Genomic DNA, 20767 nt, shown 5'->3' on the forward strand with positions numbered 1-20767 from the left:
CAGAGTCTTAGCCATTGGACCACCAGGGAAGTCCCTGCAATTGAGTATTGTTATCCCATTTTATAGATGAAGAAAATGATACTCAAGGTGACTAGGAGAAAAAATAAATTGTGAGTGAGAAAGCCATGAGTTAAGAATCATGGGTCCTAACTTCTCAGTGAAACAGCCAAATGCTTTGTGTGTTTGGTTATTTCACTCCTTTCCACCACGGAAGCTGCGAGGATGTCTTCCCTTCTACCAAGGATCCATTCCACTGGATCTTAGTTCATTCCTGCTCCTCCTTTGACTACACGCTCAAGTGTTTCCTCTGTGGAGAAGCCTCCCCTAAATCCCAAAGTTCTTTGGTTTTTTGTTCTCATAGCTCCATGATCCTCCTACCCTCATACCTTATTCTGGGAAGTCGAGTCACCCTGTTTCCACTACACTATCAGCTCCTCGAGGTCAGGGACCGTATCTGTTTATAAATACCTGCTTGTGTATTCCCAGCACTGAGCACATGTATATATAACACACACATATATAACACGTAGCAGATGCTCAGTCGATACCTATTCAGGGACTTCCCTGGTGGGTCAGTGCCCAAGATGCCATTTTCCCAATGCAGGTCAGGGAACTAGACCCCGCATGGCACAGCTAAGACTTGGTGCAGCTAAATAAATAAATAAGCCATTGAAATGAATGAGTATTACGTCCTCGCCACAGCCTTAATTAACACCCCTGCCCCTCTGAGATCCAGGCTTCCTTTCTCCAGTTAGTCCCTATGACAGTTAATTTTTATCTCAGCACAACTTACAACAAGCTACTCTAGTTATCTTTGTCCCTCTTTCTAGATCATGACTCTGACGATAAAACCCAGGTCATATTCCTTTTTTATGCCAGGAGCCCAGACCATGAGCTGCTGCAGAGTAAGCAACCCATTGTGAATGGAGAGGAAGTGAGGAGAGTGAAAATGCATTCTGGTGGAGAGATATCCCCCATCACTACTGTTCAGAGAGCCATGTGTGTATTTTGGAGAACCAGTGTATCAATCAGGACTCTTAAATCACTGAAAAATTCATTCAGCCTTCAGGTACGGTTTGATCCAGGAGTTTACACACAATAGCCTCAGGATGTGACCTCTGTCCTTCTCTCAACACTACATTTTGCTGGGTTAGCCTTGGGGAGAGTTTCTCCCTGTACTTAAAAGCTTCCAGAAGTTCCAGGCTCATATTCTCCCAGCCATGAGTCCAGTGAAAAGAAAGATTCTATTGCCCCACAGTTCAAACAAAAGATCAGAAACCAAATCCCATCTGACCAATTGAGTCACCCCTGAACCAACCACAATGGCCCAAAAGAAGTGATGCTGGAATCGGTCAGGTTCAGGTCACTTGCCCAGCTCTGGAGCTGGAGCCAGCTGCGCTGAGCCTATGGGTTTAGAGCAGCTCGGTAACCAGGAGACAGGGCAGAAAAGACCCACTATGTTCATTCTGACTAATGTTTACAACTGAGCTCTATCCACACCAATTGTTTCCACTCTTCCCTTGGGAGTCACAGCTCCTGACCCTCCTATGAGGCTGCGAGCCGTGCAGCTGCAGATGGTGGTACTTCCCCTTCTCCTTGCCTCTGAGATGTAACTTCAGTGAAGCACCTCCCGGCTTCCCACCATCCTGCTCTCGTTCCACCAGCCCAGAAACTGGTGGACTGCAAGCCAGAGACCCTCAACTGTGGAGCCCCGAGGTGGACCGTCTCCCACCCCTCCCCATGCAACTCTTCGCATGGGAGAACTCACCCCCAGGAGAGGCGCTTAGCCTTGATGCTGGCTTCCTGTTACTGCCCTTTCCACCAAGACGTCATTGACCTTGGCTCCCTTCCAGATATTTCTGTTTTTCTAGCTCCTACTAAGGAGACAGCAGAACCATAAGAGAGTTTCTCCAATAACCCCAGTAATTTCAGGCTTTAACTCCCTGTTGGTTAGAGACACCCTTGCAAAATCCAGAGAGTGATGTTTTAATATTTTGTTGATATCATTGCATGGATGGATGGATGGACAGATGTGTGGATAGATGGATGCAACGCAGGCTGGATGAATCAGTTCTAGGTGCCTTCAGGACACTCTATCTCCACGTCTTTTCCTACTTACCATCTTAGGCTCCAGATTCCTGTAAGACTAGAGCACCCTTTCCTTTGTCCTGAGATCGCACATTCCTCCCTTGTAACAATGACTGATATTTACCATGGTTAATTATTACCAGACACTGAATAAGGCGCTCTCAGAATCTTCACCCATCTCCATGGGCCGATCAGGGAGCTGTTACTGTCTCTGCTATTGTCTTACATTTATGGTAAGGAAACCAAGATTTAGCGGTAATTTGTCCGAGACGCACAGCCAGGACTCCACGCACATGACGTGAACTGTGCTGTACGGCCCTGTGTGTGAGGAAACCTCAGCTCCATCCACACCATTGTTTTCATTCTTCTTTTAACAAGGCATATCTTACTGTCGCTGCTCTGCCTGGAGCAGGATTTTCCCTCCCCTCTTCTAGGTACACTGATAGCAGAAAATACATTTGTCGGGGCCATGCTAGGCTACATTGCTTACCAAATGTGGTTCATCACAACAAAATGTATTTATTAGAGATGGCTTCCAGCAGAGGGAAAAAGAGATGGAAGGGGAACACAGGAACTTTACTGCCTTGATCTGGAAGGAACACGTGTCCTTTCTGCTTACATTTCACTGGCCCTGACCAATTAGCGTGTGGACATTTGATAAACACATTCTGTCTTTGCCACAAAGAACCACACAGCTCCTGCCAAGGGTGAAGGATAAAAGGCCAAGACAATCAGCTCAGCCCACCAGTGCAGATGGGAGGAAGGGGATGAAGGCAAAAGGACCAAGATTCAAGAAGGTGGATGGGAAGTAGGCAGCGATGGGCCCGAGTCAAGGCTTGACCGAGTACGGCAAGCCCCAAACTCCAGTGTTTGGGCGGGGCCCCGTTGCTATTGTCTTGAATATTGCTCTGAAATGAGTGAGCCAATGCTGAACTTCTTGGCTAAGACTCGGAACTCTTGTTATCTAGATTTGAGGCTGCTAATTACAGGATTTGACCTGAACTAAGGGAACAATGCAATAAGGATAACAATTCCTGACTTTTCAGACTTTAGCGTTTACAAAGCGTTCTCACAGCCATAATCTCATCTGACCCTCACAATAACCCTATGACGTAGATGTGTTATCTCCATTGTAAGGTAAGGAAATTTGTAGGGAGATGATGTCATGGACCAAAATCACACAAAACCTGAGCATGCAAGGGTAGTTCTCAGGGCCAGTTTCCTGAACCCGTGCTCAGGGGTCCTTCTACAGCTCAGCCGCCTCCCAGGCAAACTTCTATGGAAATTGACAATGTGAAAATGAACATCAGCAGGGTTTGGATTCAAGAGCCTGGTCACTCTTGAATTTGAGAAGGAAGAGTTTCAGCCTGCAAGAGTTGAAGGCAGACAGCCTGCGTTTGAATCCCAGCTCTGCCACCTGCGGTCTGGGTGAGAGTTGGAGAGTCCACCCGTCCAGGCTCACTTCCCTCATTTGGAAAACAATGACAAAACTGTGCCTAATCCGCAAGGCCATGGTGGGGACTTAAGGAGATAACAAACATAAAATGCTTAGTACAATGTCTGTCTTGTCAAAGCTATGGTTTTTCCAGCAGTCATGTATGGATGTGAGAGTTGGACTACAAAGAAAGCCAGGCTTCAGCAATACGTGAACCGTGAACTTCCTGATGTTCAAGCTGGTTTTAGAAAAGGCAGAGGAACCAGAGATCAAATTGCCAACATCCGCTGGATCATCGAAAAAGCAAGAGAGTTCCAGAAAAACATCTATTTCTGCTTTATTGACTATGCCAAAGCCTTTGACTGTGTGGATCACAACAAACTGTGGGAAATTCTGAAAGAGATGGGAATACCAGACCACCTGACCTGCCTCTTGAGAAACCTGTATGCAGGTCAGGAAGCAACAGTTAGAACTGGACATGGAACAACAGACTGGTTCCAAATAGGAAAAGGAGTACATCAAGGCTGTATATTGTCACCCTGCTTATTTAACTTATATACACAGGACATCATGAGAAACGTTGGGCTGGAAGAATCACAGGCTGGAATCAAGATTGCTGGGAGAAATATCAATAACCTCAGATATGCAGATGACACCACCCTTATGGCAGAAAGTGAAGAGGAACTCAAAAGCCTCTTGATGAAAGTGAAAGTGGAGAGTGAAAAAGTTGGCTTAAAGCTCAACATTCAGAAAACTAAGATCATGGCATCCGGTCCCATCACTTCATGGGAAATAGATGGGGAAACACTGGAAACAGTGTCAGATTTTATTTTGGGGGGCTCCAAAATCACTGCAGATGGTGACTGCAGCCATGAAATTAAAAGACGCTTACTCCTTGCAAGGAAAGTTATGACCAACCTAGATAGCATGTTCAAAAGCAGAGACATTACTTTGCCAACAAAGGTCCGTCTAGTCAAGGCTATGGTTTTTCCAGTGGTCATGTATGGATGTGAGAGTTGGACTGTGAAGAAAGCTGAGTGACGAAGAATTGATGGTTTTGAACTGTGGTGTTGGAGAAGACTCTTGAGAGTCCCTTGGACTGCAAGAAGATCCAACCACGGCATCCTAAAGGAGATCAGTCCTAGGTGTTCATTGGAAGGACTGATGCTGAAGCTGAAACTCCAATACTTTGGCCACCTCATGCGAAGACTTGACTCATTGGAAAAGACCCTGATTCTGGGAGAGATTGGGGGCAGAAGGAGAAGGGGACGACAGAGGATGAGATGGCTGGATGGCATCACTGACTCGATGGACGTGAGTTTGGGTGAACTCCAGGAGTTGGTGATGGACAGGGAGGCCTGGCGTGCTGCGATTCATGGGGTCACAAAGAGTCAGACACGACTGAGAGACTGAACTGAACTGAACTGTATGCCCATGAGACCATTACCATCATCTATACTGTGCCATTGATATGTCTATCCATTGCCTCCAAAAGTTTCCTCCTATCCTCATCATTGTGTGTGTGATAAGAACACTTAATAACAGATCTACCTTCTAGCAAATTTTTAAGTATACGACACAGTATTATTAACTATAGACACAAGGCCATCCAGTAGTCCTTACTAATCTTGCATAACCTAAACTTTGTACCTCTTGATTAACATCTCCTCATTTCTTCACCAACTCCTGTCAACCACCAGTCTACTCTCTGCTGCTATGAGTTTTACAATTTTACACTATTTATGTAAGTGTTGGCATGTAGTATTTTTCTTCTGTGACTGGCTTATTTCACTGAGCATAAATGTCCATGTTGTTGCAAGTGGAAGGAGTTCCTTCTTTTTCACAGCTGAATAATATTCCGTTGGTGAAGGATGGGGAAGTCTGGCATCTGCAGTCCCATGGGGTCGCAAAATGTCACACATGGCTGAGCAACTGAACAATAGCAGATGCATGTTTTATGTCTTGGCTATTGTGAACACGCTGCAGTGACCATAGGGTGTGGGTATCTCTTCTATGTCCTGATTTCAATTCCTTTGTCTATATACCCAGAAGTGGGTCTGATCTGAAAAATCAGATCAATCGCTCAGTCATGTCCGACTCTTTGCGACCCCATGAATCGCAGCATGCCAGGCCTCCCTGTCCATCACCAACTCCAAATAGAACAGCACTATTTTTAATTTTTGGAGGAAACTCCATACTCTTCTCTTTGTCTCAGGATCAGCACTGGCCATAGCTGCCAATCCCGGGGTCTTCATCTCAGTTTTGCTGCCACTCAGACATACCTGGAGGAACAGGCAAGTTTGGCCGTGGAGTACAGAATCAAGCAGGGCAAAGGCTAACAGAGTTCTGCCAAGAGAATGCACTGGCATAGCAAACACCCTCTTCCAACAACACAAGAGAAGACTCTACACATGGACATCACCAGATGGTCAACACCAAAATCAGATTGATTACATTCTTTGCTGCCAAAGATGGAGAAGCTCTATACAGTCAGCAAAAACAAGACTGGGAGCTGACTATGGCTCGGATGATGAACTCCTTATTGCCAAAATCAGACTTAAATTGAAGAAAGTGGAGAAAACCACTAGACCATTCAGGTATGACCTCAATCAATCCCCTTATGATTATACAGTGGAGGTGAGAACTAGATTCATAGATTCAAGGGATTAGATCTGATAGACAGAGTGCCTGAAGAATTATGGACAGAGGTTCATGACATTGTACAGGAGGCAGTGACCAAAACCATCCCCAGGAAAAAGAAATGCAAGGAGACAAAGTGACTGTCTGAGGAGGCCTTACAGATAGCTGAGAAAGGAAGAGAAGCGAAAGGGAAAGATATCCCTAACTGGATGCAGAGTTCCAGAGAATAGCAAGAAGAGATAAGAAGGCCTTTTTAAGTGAACAGTGCAAAGAAATAAAGGAAAACAATAGAATGGGAAAGACTAGAAATCTCTTCAAGAAAATCAGAGATAACAAGGGAACATTTCATGCAAAGATGGGCACAATAAAGGACAGAAACAGCAAGGATCTAACAGAAGCAGAAGAGATTAAGAAGAGGTGACAGAAATACATAGAAGGACTATACAAAAAAGGATCTTCATGACCCATATAACCACGATGGTGTGATCACTCACCTAGAGCCAGACATCCTGGAATGTGAAGCCAAGTGGGCCTTCGGAAGCATCACTACAAATGAAGCTAGTGGAGGTGATGGAATTCTAGTTGAGCTATTTCAAATCCTAAAAGATGATGTTGTGAAAGTGCTACACTCAATATGCCAGAAAATTTGGAAAACTCAGCAGTGGCCACAGGACTGGAAAAGGTCAGTTTTCTTTTTGTTTTTAATTTTTTTTTTGCAATATAAATACATTTATTTATTTCTTGAAAGTGAAAGTGAAGTCACTCAGTCGTGTCCGACTCTTTTCCACCCCATGGATTGTAACCCACCAGGTTCCTCTGTCCATGGGATTTCCCAGGCAAGAATACTGGAGTGGGTTGCCATTTCCTTCTCCAAAAAGGTCAGTTTTCATTCCAACCCCCAGGAAAGGCAATGCCAAAGAATGTTCAAACATTTGTGCTTATTTCATTCACATGTTAGCAAGATAAGCTCAAAATCCTCAAGCTAGACTTCAGCAGTAGGTGAACTGTGAATTTGTAGATGTACAAGCTGGATTTTTAAAAGGCAGAGGATGAAACTGGAGCCTATTATACAGAGTGAAGTAAGCCAGAAAGAAAAACACCAATACAGTATACTAACGCATATATATGGAATTTAGAAAGATGGTAACAATAACCCTGTGTACGAGACAGCAAAAGAGACACTGATGTATAGAACAGTCTTATGGACTCTGTGGGAGAGGGAGAGGGTGGGATGATTTGGGAGAATGGTATTGAAATATGTATAATATCATATATGAAACGAGTCGCCAGTCCAGGTTCGATGCTTGATACTGGATGCTTGGGGCTGGTGCACTGGGACGACCCAGAGGGATGGTATGGGGAGGGAGGAGGGAGGAGGGTTCAGGATGGGGAACACATGTATACCTGTGGCGGATTCATTTCGATATTTGGCAAAACTAATACAATATTGTAAAGTTTAAAAATAAAACAAAATTTAAAAAAAAAAAAAAGGCAGAGGAACCAGAGCCAATATCTGTTGGATCATCAAAAAAGCAAGGGAATTTCAGAAAAAAAATCTACTTCTGCCTCATTGACTACGCTAAAGTCTTTAACTGTGTGGACCACAACAAACTGTGGAAAAAGAGATGGGAATACCAGGCCACCTTAGCTGTCTCCTAAGAAACCTGTATGCAGGACAAGAAGCAAAAGTTAGAACCAGATATGGGACAACAGACCAGTTCAAAATTGGGAAAGGAGTACGTCAAGGCTGTATATTGTTACCCTGCTTATTTAACTTCTATGCAGAGTACATCATGCAAAATGCTGGGCTGGATGAATCACAAGATGGAATCAAGTTTGCTGGGAGAAAGATCAACAACCTCAGATATGCAGATGATACCACTCTAATGGCAGAAAGTGAAGAGGAACTAAAGCGCCTCTTCATGAGGGTGATGGGAGGAGAGTGAAAAGCCTGGCTTAAAACTCAACATGCAGGATTTCCGAGGGGTCCGGGGGTTAAGAATCTGCCTTGTAATGCAGGGGACACTGGTTTGATCCCTGGTTGGGGACCTAAGATCCCACATGCCTTGGAGCAACTAGAGAGTCCATGTATCTCAATGAAAGGTTTCACGTAATGCAATAAAGATACCAAGTGCCACAACTAAGACCTGACACAGACTAATAAATACATACTTTTTTTTTTTAACTCAAAAAACTAGGATTATGGCACCCAGCCCCATCACTTATGGCAAGGAGATGGGGGAAATGTGGAAGCAGTGACAGATTTAATTTTGGGGGGGCTCCAAAATCACCATGGACAGTGCCTGCAGCCATGAAAGTAAAAGACACCTGCTTCTTGGAAGGAAAGTTATGACAAACTTAGACAGCGTATTAAGAAGCAAAGACATCAATTTGCCGACAAAGGTCCATACAGTCAAAGTTATGGTTTTTTCCAGTGGTCATGTATGGATGTGAGAGATGGACCATAAAGAAAGCTGAGCGCCAAAGAATTGATGCTTTTGAACTGTGGTGTTGGAGAAGACTTTTGAAAGTCCCTTGGACTGCAAGGAGATCCAACCAGTCAATCCTAAAGGAAATCAATCCTGAATATTCATTGAAAGGACTGATGCTAAAGGTGAAATTCCAATACTTCAGCCACCTGATGCAAACAGCTGACTCATTGGAAAATATCCTGATGCTGGGAAAGATTGAAGGCAGGAGAAGAAGGGGATGACAGAGGATGAGATGGTTGAATGGTGTCACCGATTCAATGGACAAGAGTTTGAGCAAATTCTGGGAGATGGTGAAGGACGGGGAATCCTGGCATGCTGCCGTTCATGGAGTCACAAAGTTGCACACGAATGAGCGCGTGAACAGCAACAAACATAGGGGCCATTTCATGCCATGCCAGTGTTAATCTCAAAGCATTCCTTTTAGGACAGTGGTTCTCAAAAAGATAAAGGGGACCGGAGGAAAGATGAAAGCATATCTAACTTTTGGAGGAAGCTGAGGCTTTTGAGGATTGAGAGAGTCCCACAGAGACTTCCCTGGTGGTCCAGTGGTTAGGACTCTGCACTCTCAGTCCAGGGGCCTGTGTTGGATCCTTGGTCAGGGAACGAGATCCCACATGCTGCAGCTGAGAGCTGGCACAACCAAATAAATAAAGCAAGTTTTTTAACTCTCTCTAAAAAAAAAGGAAAGAGTCCGACAGGTGCTTCTGACATGTACCTCCCCTCTATACCATATGAGACTCACTGATTTAAGTGAAGCTCGAGAAATGAGAAGCAGGACGATCTCATCTGTTTTCACCAGCACCAGGAATGTATATTGCTTCCAAGAGGTATCAGCTCTGCCCCAGGAATGAAGCAATGTTTTGTTTCTGATGCAATTCTCCAGCCAGTAAACACAGGATCGGAGAAGTTATGAAATGGCCTTTCCTAAAGACTCTTCCAAATCAACCGGGATAAGGAACTCATATGGAGAATATGTAGAGAACTCTTACAACCCAGTAACAGAAAGACAAATCGGAAAAGGGCCTGAAGAGACATTGCACCAAAAAAATATATACAAAAGGTCAATATGCAAATGGAAGGTGGCCATCATCGGTACCCATCAAGGAAATGCAAAGCAGAACTACAAACATACACCACTTCACACACGTGAGGACGGCTGGAATAAAAAAAAAAAGCTGTTGGTGAGGAGGTGGAGAAATCAGAACCTTCCTGCATGGCTGGTGGGAATGTAAAAGGGTGCAAGTGCTTGGAAAACAGCCTGGCACTTTCCCTAAAGATTAAACATTGAGTTACCGTGTAACCAGGCATTCCACTCCCGGGTAGGTACCCAACAGAAATGAAAACATATGTCCACACAGAAATATGTGCACAAATGAAACTGAAACTCAGGTGGGGTCTTGAACACAGTCTTCTAACTGAGGTCACACACACACACCTGGTCTCAGGACTTAATGAAGCTCAGGTTCCTGATGTCTCATCGCAGAAAGAATTCAGTGGGAAACAAACCGATAGGTAAGAAGTGGATTTATTTAAAGAAAAACACACTCCACAAAGCCTGGACCATCTCAGAAGGTGAGAGAGGCACCAGGGGATGAGGCTGTCAGTTTTATAGGAGTGGGTAATCTCATAGACTAATGAGTGGGAGAAGTATTCCAGCTATTTCGGGGCAAGGGTAGGGGTTTCCAGGAATTGGGCTACTGTGCACTTTTTGGCCTTTATTGTCAGACTGGCGACTGTCATGGCAGCTGTGGGTGTGTCATTTAGCTTGCTGATGTGTTACAGTGAGCAGATACTGAGGCTCACTGTCTAGTGGAAGTCAGTTCATCCACCATCGTGGACCTGTTTGGTTCTAATCAGTTTGTGTCGTGGCCTCGGGCTAGGTCACCCTTTCAGAGGGTGTGCCCTGGCCCCTTTCCCTCCTGTTTCACCAATATGTATAAAACCACTCTTCAGAACAACCAAAGAGTGAAAACAACCCAAGCTTATCAAAGAGAATGGAGTGTAGTCCTACACGGAATATTACTTGGCAATAAAAAAGGAAAGGTGCCTGCCACACATGGATGAACCTTCAAAACAGGCAAGGTAAAAGAAGCAGACACAAAAGCACATGCATGATTCCGTTTATATGAAATGTCTACAAGAGACATATCTATAGAGGCAGAAAGTAGACTCATGGTTGCCTGGGGTCGGGGGTTGGGGAGGGCAGACAATTATGCCCAAGGGGTGCGATGTGTCTTCATGACGTGACACAAATGTTCTGAACTGATGGAGTGTGTGCCACTCTGTGAATATCCTAAATGCCATTGAACTGCACACTTTAAATGGGTGATTTGTATATGTAAATTATATCTCAATAAAGCTGTTAGAAATAATAATATCAGTCAGACTGTTCCTGGTACATCTGCTTGAAGCAAGCACAACTTCTAAGCACCTGCATTCAGTCTAGGTTACGGAAAAAAAAAATCAAGAGCCTTCTGGAAGGCAGGACAGTTGTACTGCAGTACAACCTTCTAGACCCAGAGGGCTCCTCGGTGGCTGCAGCCCGGCAGGGCCTGGCTCACTGGGGCTGGAGGACACACTGCAGTGGGCTGCCCACCACACTGCAAAGACAGCAAGCCGGCTCTACTGACCTTGGACATGGCTGTGAGCCTAGGCCTGTCAGGAAGCCCTGCAAGGTCACGCATGGGCTCCAGACCTGCTCTGATGACAGAATTACAGAGTGAAAGGAGCGTGGGCATCCGCCAACGGTCAGATCCGACTTGGCACCACACCGCTTCCCTTTATTAGTTCCGCGACCTTAGGGTTTTTCTTCGTCTGAAAAAATTCAATAATAATTCCTATCATATACACTCCCCTCCTCCCCACTCCTTTTCCTTTTGTTTGGCTGGGCTGGCATTTATGGAAGGCTTACTCTGCACCAAGCTGATGCTGTCCACGCACTATTACCTCATTTAGTCTTCCCTGCAGTCCTGGACAAAGCCAGGGCTATTTTTTACTATGCCCTTTTTACAAAATCGGGGACTGGAGGCTCAGAGAGGTCAGACAGCTTCTCGGTTGTCACACAGCCAATAGGAGGGAGAGCCATTGTGCCACCTCTGTCTGTCTCTTTAAGTGCCATCCTACACTCCATCCCCCAGCAAGGATGATATTCACAGTGTAGGTAATGAGCATGACCCAGAGCTGCACTCTCAGAAAACAGTTCCAAGAGCCAGGATACCGAAGTCCCGCTCCTGGAGCAGGGTCTCCACCCAGCGGCCACCAAGAGGACCCCTGGAGGTGGCGGGGTGGGGATGATGGTGCTTTTGATACACAGGTCTCTTGAGCACTGCCTGGAGACGGAAATGGCAACCCACTCCAGTATCCTTGCCTGGAGAATCCCATGGACAGAGGAGCCTGGCAGGCTACCGTCCATGGAGTCAAAGAGTCAAACACGACTGAGCGACAAACACCCTCCTCTTGTGAGCACTCTGTGCCTGGAGCTGTGTTCTGTGTTCTCTGCACACCTCAGAGATTGTCTGTACTCCCCCAATATTCCACACATACCCCTTTTCAGGAGTTTCTGATAGGGAGGAACCACATCCTTACTAGGAGAAGGCTTTGGCTTCTGGGGTGAGGAAAGCAGAGGATCAGTGGACAACTGGCCTAAAACCAGTAAGACTAGGTCTGAAGAGCGGGCCACAAGATGAGACCACAGGAGGGCTCTGAAGCAGCTGGTAGGCTCCAGAAAGCAGATTTTCTTGCCATTTTCCACCCAGGGAGAAGACTAAATTCAGCCTTCCCAAATCCAGCCACTTCTCACCCCATATTCCAGTTTTTATTGGGGTAACCAACGACTCCCAAACCTGGCAACTTAAAACAGCCGTTTAATTATGCATTCCGTGAGTCAGGGATCTGGAACACAGGTCAATCAGGGCGGCGACTCGTCTTTGTTCCATGACATCCAGGGGCTCAACCGGGCAGAAAAGGCTGAGGATGACGGACACCTGGGGGCTGCAACCCTCAGGGACCCGCTGACCCACCTGCCGGACGCCTGGGCTGCACAGACTCCGAGACGGACGGAGCACCCACGTGGTCTCCCCTGCGGCTTGCTTCCTCACAGCATGGAGGTGGTGAGACTTCTTCCTTGGGGAGCCAGCACTCCAACCAGCAGCGTTCCAGCAAATCGGGCAGAAGCTGCCTCACCTCTTATGCCTCACCTCGGAAATCCAGCATCACTCTCCACACTCTTGGTCAAAGCGGTCACAAGTCACCCAGATTCAAGGGCAGGGACACATTGACAGGAGAAATGCCAAGGAATTTTGGGGCCAAGTTCAGGGGCATATAAGGAAGAGACTGAGGAGGGTTTGCCCTGTTTCCTGCAGAATCCAGTGGGAGAATCTCTCAGATGTAACAACAAGTGTCGAAAGAAGCCAGAGGTAAAAGTGTATGTCCCCTATGATTCCCTTTATGTGATGTGTGTGCGTGGTCAGTCATGGCTGACTCTTTGGGGCTCCATGTCCACTAGGCCCCTCTGCCTAAGGAATTTTCAGGCAAGAACGCTGGAGTGGGTCGTCATGCCCTTTTCCTGACCCAGAGCTCAAACCTGCATCTCCTGCATTGGCAGGTGAATTCTTTACCACTGAGCCATCCAGAAAGCCCACTGATGGACCTTCAAGGAGGAAACTAATCTACAGTCAGAATAGTGGTGTCCCGCGGGTGGGGTGCAAAGGCTACCAGGGAGAGAGTCTTCTGGGCTCTGTACCTTCTATATCTGGATCTGAGTGGTGGTTACACAAACTTATTCGTATGCAAACATTCATCAAGGCTCTGTGCTTAAAATTCATCAATCGGACACACTAGGTCAACAAACTGGTTTTTTTTTCCTTTAATCACCCAGCAGAAGTATTCACCTCACCCTCCATCCCCCGCCAGCCAGCTTCCGGTGCCTCCCCAGTCCTGGGTGGGCGGAGGCGCAGAAAGGCTCTTACTAGAGGCGGGTACCTGCTCCACGCCCTCATTTGGCCCTTCTGCCCCCATTTCCTTCTCGGTTTGGAATCCTAAAGCTCGTGGAGGAAGGGCCGGGCCCTCTTGTTAAGGAGGAGGAAGCAGTAAAGAGAACAGTGGAGGGATCTGAACGTGGGACTTCACACCTCCTCGGGGCCCACGCCCCGGGATGGCCCACGCCCTCCAGGCAGAGCTCAGCCCAGCTTCCTGTGGTTGGCGAGCAGGCCTGAGCGCTCATTGTCCACCGGGCTCTGCTTGGAGAGGTCTTCGTACAACCCTGCCCATCCAGATGGGACTTCCTGGACAGCAGGAAGATTTCCTACAAGACAGGCATCTGGGACTCCCACAGCGGGCGGGGCGGGGCAGAGCGGGGCGGGGCTCCCACACGCCCAGGACCAGGGTGGATGGGGGGCTGGCCCCTCCTTGGGGCGGGGCCCCGATGACCAGTCCTGCGGGGAGCAGTAGGCCTGTGAGGTCGCACCCCGCCCAGAATTTCCAGGGCGCTGGGAACAGGAACAGATGAGCTACTTTCACTTTCCAGCTTCGGACCAAGCGCGGGCACCACCAAGTCCTGTAAGATAAAGCTTAACACTGACAGCCAAGGCCTCTGCTGACCCAGGTCTGTCCACGCCCACCCCCAGCGGTCCTCCGAGTTCCACAAACAACTCCTGTTCCCACAGCCTGAACTGTGCCCTCCGCCCCGAAGTCACATGTAAAAACACCTGGGATTGGGACCATGTTTACAGACACCATCCTTAGAGAGGGCTTCTATGAAAACGAGGGTGTGTGGGTGGGGCCCCAAGCCAATATGATTAGTGTCCTTATAAGAAGAGGAAGAACTTCCCCGGTGGTCCTGTGGCTAAGACTCCGCACTCCCAACTGCAGGAGGCCCAGGTTCAATCCCCAGTCAGGGAACTAGATCCCGAATGCCACAAGACTTGGTGCCACCAAATAAATAAATACATATTTATAAAAAGAAGAAGAAGATTTTAGGACAGAGACACACGCAGAAGGAAGCCCATGTGGAAGACACAGGAGATGGTGGCCATCTACGAGCCATGGACAGAGGCCTGCTGCTTACGCTGCCTGGCCGTGGTGTTTTGTTATAGCAGCCGGGGCAGACTAAGACAGCTCCCATCGTCAGTGTCACATGTTTTCACCCTGACTTTGCCCAGTCTGACCACCCTCGATCCACCCACCTGGGGTGCTGTTCCTTCGCTCTTCTCCCACCCACCACCTGCCCCGGACAAGCTCCACCTTGCGCGCTTTGCTAAGTGGTTAACGATGTTTCCCTTCAAGCTCCCCCAGGTCAGCACAGCACTCTGCCCTGTCTTGCACTGTACCTAGTCACTACTGCTATCTCTAAGACACCGGATTTCAGTTTATCTCCTGTAGTCATCTCTCTTGACTGAGATGCGGGCTATTCCTGACTCATCTCCACATCCCCAGCATGAGTAACAGATGGCCCGATAAACGTCTGTGGGATTGCACTGCATGGAGAATCTGTGGAGGGTCTCAGCATAGCCCTGGCTGGGTCCCGGGCCCTCGGAGCTCATGACTTCCCATTCTGTGCCTCTGCCCTGCCCCCTGCACAAACACTCATGGAAGACTTTAAAGTCAGAGGAATTACAGTGCCTGAGGGGCTTCCCGGGAGACACTAGTGGTAAAGAACCCAACGGCCAGTGCAGGAGATGTAAGAGACGTGGGTTCGATCCCTGGGTCGGGAAGATTCCCTGGAGGAGGGCGTGGCAACCCACTCCAGTATCCTTGCCTGGAGAAAACCGTGGACAGAGGAGCCTGGCAGTCTACAGCCCATGGGGTTGCATAGAGTCAGACACAACTGAAGTGACTAGCATGCACACAGGATCATACAGAGTGCATGTTCTAAACCAGGAGCCCCAGGGAGGACAGTGCTTGACTCAAAGATACAGATTGCTAGCGACAATCCTGGCTGCCAGCAGCTGGAAACAGCAGACTTGGGGGCGGAGGCTGCTTTCTCATCTTCCTAGAACCCCAGAGCTCGAGTCAATGACTCTTCCCCCTGCTGGGTACAATCATTCCCAAACTGGCTGTGAACCTGAGGAAGCGTGTGTGTCTGTGTGTCTGTGTTAGACAGAGACAGGAAGGGGTGGCTATGTGTGTATCTTGAAGTTATGAAGACCCCAGACTCACCCGCGTGGCGAAGCATGGCTAAAAGCTTCTGGAACCCCAGAGAGAGCACAGCATTTGAAGTTCGGGCAGACCCGGGGCCTGAAGTCTTGCTCCTACCCTGCCAGGAGATGAAAGGAGCCGACACTTGGATGAGACGGCCCGCAGAGCGCCTGGCCTTGGGCGGGTGCATCTCCGATCTTCCCCTTCTCCTGACCTCTCTTGCCCTGGTGCCGGGTCCGGAGCACAGAAGGCATCCTGTTCAGAGCCAGGCCAGCAGGGGTTAACAGAAGAAAGGCAGGTTGCTTCTCGAAAACAAAGGGCCCGGTCAATAGACGCGCTGCAGCAGCCATTCATCAGTGAGGGCAAAGTCTCCGCAGGGAGCTGCCAGCGGCTTCTCTGAAACCTCTAGAACAGCGCGATCGGGAAAGCCAGGTTGAGGCTCCCAAGGCCCCATGGTGCGCCTGGGCTGGGGTCGATACCCGCGGAACACAGGGCTCCTCCTCTCTCTCCACCCCGTCGACCTCCTGGGGACAGACTCCAATCACATGTTGGAAGAGCTGGATCTCCCCGGCATCCACCAGCTCCTTCTTAAGCTGGGGTCCTTGTTAGGAACTCAGCCATCTGTGAACTTGGAGTGAGGGGAAAAAATGTTCACTAAGCATTTAGTAATGCCAACCAAAGTGCAGCGTTTCTTTCTGCAGTGAACACAGACGTCAAACCACAGTAGAAACAGGAGGACCTAGGACTCTCACTAGGACATAGCAGTTATCAAAAGACTGAAAAACAGATTTGTGCCATGGTAATATATGTGTTTATTTGTTAATGCATTAAACAAGATCTGGAGGTGGGTCCAGGAAGTACTGCAATTTTGAGGCTGTGTATGAACAATGGTTTGAGGATTCTGTCATGACTGTCATGAGCCAAGAAGACACTTGACAGCAGAGAAGTCTTCCCTGATGGCTCTGAAAGTAAAGAATCCACCTGCAATGTGGGAGACGTGGGTTCAATCCCTGGGTTAGGAAGATCCCCTGGAGAAGGGGGTGGCAACCCACTCCAGTATTCTTGCCAGGAGAATCCCATGGACAGGGGAGCCTGGCGGGCTACAGTCCCTGGGGTCACAGAGTCGGACTCTGTTGAGCAACTGACTTTCACTTTCATACTGTAGAAATGTGATTAACACTGCCTCAGCTAGATGATCGGGTGAATAAAGAGTGATAACTCATATGGATAGCAGGCACCTTCTTTTTTTTAATTTTCATTATTTATTTTTGACTGCGCTGGGTAGCATGTATCTTTGATATGATATCATAGGCATGGTGCTTTACTTCTTTTTTCTTTTTTAATGTTTATTTATCTGGCTGCACCAGGCCTTGGTTGCAGCATGTGGGGGTCTAGTTCTCCAACCAGGGATCGAACTTGGGCCCCATGCATTGGGAGCTCATTGGACCACCAGGGAAGTCCCCTGGCACTTTACTTCTACCTCCTAAAAACCTGTAACTGCTGTCTGATCAGGAGAAAAACATCACACTAACTCAAGTTTAAAGGACATTCTACAAGCACTCCTCAAAACTGCCAGGTCATCCAAAATCAGGCAGCTCTCAGAATCGGTCACAGCCAAACAGAGCCTCAAGAAATGACAGCAAAATGTAATGTGGGGTCCTGAGCGCGTTCCTGGAACAGAAAAGACGTCTCGGGCAAAGACTAAGATTCATTGGTTGTAATCCAAGCACAACGCTAATACCGGATATTAACATCAAGGAAAACTGGGTGTGGCTTGAGAGGAACTCTGTACTCCTTGCGCAATTTTAATCTACTCTAAAATAAAAAGGAGTCTTTTTTAAAAATGGTATAGCTGGGTGGTAAAGGGACGGGCAATTTCTTCTTCATTGTATGGATACTTCTCTGTGTTTTCTAAGTGGTCTACCATGAATCTGTTTTGCTTTTTCTCGTCAGAAAAATCAAAAAACTTAAGTCTTCAAAAAAAAAAAAAAAATGAATGAATGGGTGTTTGGCTCTTTGGAGACAGAGTGCCATATAAATGAAAGTAAAATTAGAGTCAGTCTTTGGGCAGCGCTTAAAACCCGCTTAATCATTCTGCACGCGGGAGGCTGCAGTCTCGAGGGCCTGGCCCTCTCCCCGGGGTGGAGTGCTGTCCGAGACAGGCCCCTTCTGGCAGGGGAGGGGCGGGGAGGCAGGGCAGCTGCTCAGGGGCCAAAGGCTTGTCACAGATGACCCCACACGTCTGGCTCGGCAAGGCCCCAAAGGCAAACCAGCCCTTGGGAAACCCTGTCCCCCACCAGCTTCCAGGCCCGGGCCAGCCTGCTCCAGGCATCTGAATCGAGATGGATCCAAAAAAGCTCCTCTGTTCCCCTCGCCTAAATAAACAAAAGGAAGAAGACAAAAGCAGCCAGGACCACGTTCTCTGTCTCAGGGACATTCATTTGCCACTATTTAGACCTTGAACAGCTCTGTAGAGCAGATCCTCTATTTTACAAAGCTGAGACTCGAAGTTACTTTAAATACATTTAATTTGAAAGTGAAAGTGAAGTCACTCTTTGCGACCCCATGGACTGTAGCCCACCAGGCTCCTCCATCCATGGAATTTTCCAGGCAAGGATACTGGAGTGGGTTCCCATTTCCTTCTCCAGGGGATCTTCCTGACCCAGGGATTGAACCCAGGTCTCCCGCATTGCAGGCAGACACTTTACCATCTGAGCCACATATAGTAAAACTGAGACTCAGGAAGGGTGCCTGAGGGTCAAACAGATAAAGTCTGACCTGCTTCACTCCGCCACTGGGACTGCCCATCTCTAAGCGTCTCAGGGATGGGCTGTGTCCCCGGCAGATGGCTGGACCACTTTGGGGTGTGTGTGTGGGGCGGGGGGGTAAGGATGCAGGTGGAAGGACAGCAGGCATCACTAGTGGACAGACGTCCCACAACACCCATCACCACCACCCAAGTACCAAGGGCACCACAGGCAGCCGTCAACTTGTTCTCAGACTCAGCCCAGCACGAACCTCAACCTCGGGCTGCAGGGAACGCGGGACAGTCCCCTACGCGCCACCGCGTTCAGTTCCCGAAGGCTTCTTCCTCCATCCTCTAGCATCCAGCTCGCATGTGGCCCAGGCTCTCGGTGAGGGCCGTGGAAGCAAGGAATCGGGGGAGAGAGCGCTGAGACATTTCTAATCATAACGAGACTGGGACCCGATTCTCTGGGGCTATCAACAAAAATCCCAGGACGGGACAGCTCCACTTTCGAACGTGTAGGAAAGGGTTTGATTCCTTTAGAAACACATTGACTTGTTGCCTTTAAAGGGGAGCCCTCGGGACTTTCCCTGGAGGTCGAGTGGCTCAGACTCAGGGCTCCCAGTGCAGGGGCCCTGGATTTGATCCCAGGTAGAGCAACTAGATCTTGCCTGCCGCAGCTAAAAGACCTCGCAGGCTCTAAGGAAGATCTCAGATCCCGCATGCCCGGTGCTGGTGATTTAGTCGCTCAGTCGTGTCCGGCTCTTGCAACACGATGGACTGTAGTCTGCCAGGCTCCTCCGTCCATGGGATTCTCCAGGCAAGAGTACTGGAGTGGGTTGTCATTCCCTTCTCCAGGGGACCTTCCCCACCCAGGGATCGAACCAGCGTCTCTTATGGCTCCTGCATTGGCAGGCAGGTTCTTTACCGACTGAGCTACAAGGGAAACCCCGCATGCCTGGAGCAGCCAGATAAAGAAATATTAATATTTTAAGATATCAGAGGACTAGCAATTAAAAAAAAAAAGTGATGCCCTCAAAAGTGATGCCATCTTTATTCTAATGACTCTTCTAAAGTTCACTCAACTCTTCAGAAATTGCCTTCAGGGTCACCTTTAACCAAAATCGATCAGCCTGCCTGACTGCCCAAGGAATTCCCCAATCCAGGCAACCAAGTGACTCTCAGTTTCCAAAACTCAAAGCCAGGTTCCACAGACCTGCCCCTCCGAGGCCCCTCCCAGGAACCCTTGCAGGGCGTAGGAACAGTTTTCTGACTGTCCTCAGACACTTGCCGTTCAGCTCAGAGGTTGGGTACGCCGCTCTCCTCTCTGGACCGGGAACGGGCGGTCCTCGGGCGGAGGGAGGCTGGGCCGCCCCGCCCCCCAGCCGTGGCTCCGCCTTCTCCGGAAGCAGGGCCGGGCGCTGGGACCGCCAGGCTCGGTACTCCCCACTAATGAGTCCTAAGTGTTTGCCCTGGGCCCCTGCCAGTTCTACTCCTGCGAGGAGGCGGGACGAGAGGTGAGAGAGAGGGAGGACAGAGCTCGTGCCAACCCGGCTCCGCCGGCTCCCAGGAGAGCTGGCACGGGGCCGCGCGGCACAGACGCACCCCGGGCACGGCCAGGCACCCAAGGAAGGGCCCCTGTCTCTCCCCTCCGCTTCAGGGGGCTTCCCCAAACGCCGATTCCCGGGCACACCTACTAGATCGCAATCCTGGGATGCGCGTGTTTAGTGAGCACGCTAGGAGGCTAAGGACCACGGCTCTAGGACGCCAGGGATGGGAATTCCAGGCTGGTTTGTGCATTTCTCTAGAGTCCACAGTGTTGGTCAAGACTCTCGAGTTACATTAAGACCCCCCATGCTCCCTAAAAATAAAAAAATATAAACCAAAAGGCTAAGAAGCTCCGGTGGGTGGGAGGATTTCTAAGTTCAGCTTTATCTACAGTTCAAGTGATTCTGTTTGGTCTCTGTCTTCCCTGGTGGCTCAGCTGGTCAAGAATCCGCCTGCAATACAGGAGACCTGGGTTCGATCCCTGGGTCGGGAAGACCCCTGGAGGAGAGCATGGCAACCCACTCCAGTATCCTTGCCTGGAGAATCCCGTGGACAGAGGAGCCTGGTGGGCTACAGTCTGTGGGGTTGCAAAGAGCCAGACACGACCGAGTGACTAATACCTGCACTTTCAAGGGGAGTCCACCCAAGTCTCTCCTTTCCCCAAAGCTCAGGGAGAGACGATCC

Source organism: Bubalus kerabau, chromosome 15, assembly GCF_029407905.1.
Source record: "Bubalus kerabau isolate K-KA32 ecotype Philippines breed swamp buffalo chromosome 15, PCC_UOA_SB_1v2, whole genome shotgun sequence".
NCBI classification, from domain to species: Eukaryota; Metazoa; Chordata; class Mammalia; order Artiodactyla; family Bovidae; genus Bubalus; species Bubalus kerabau.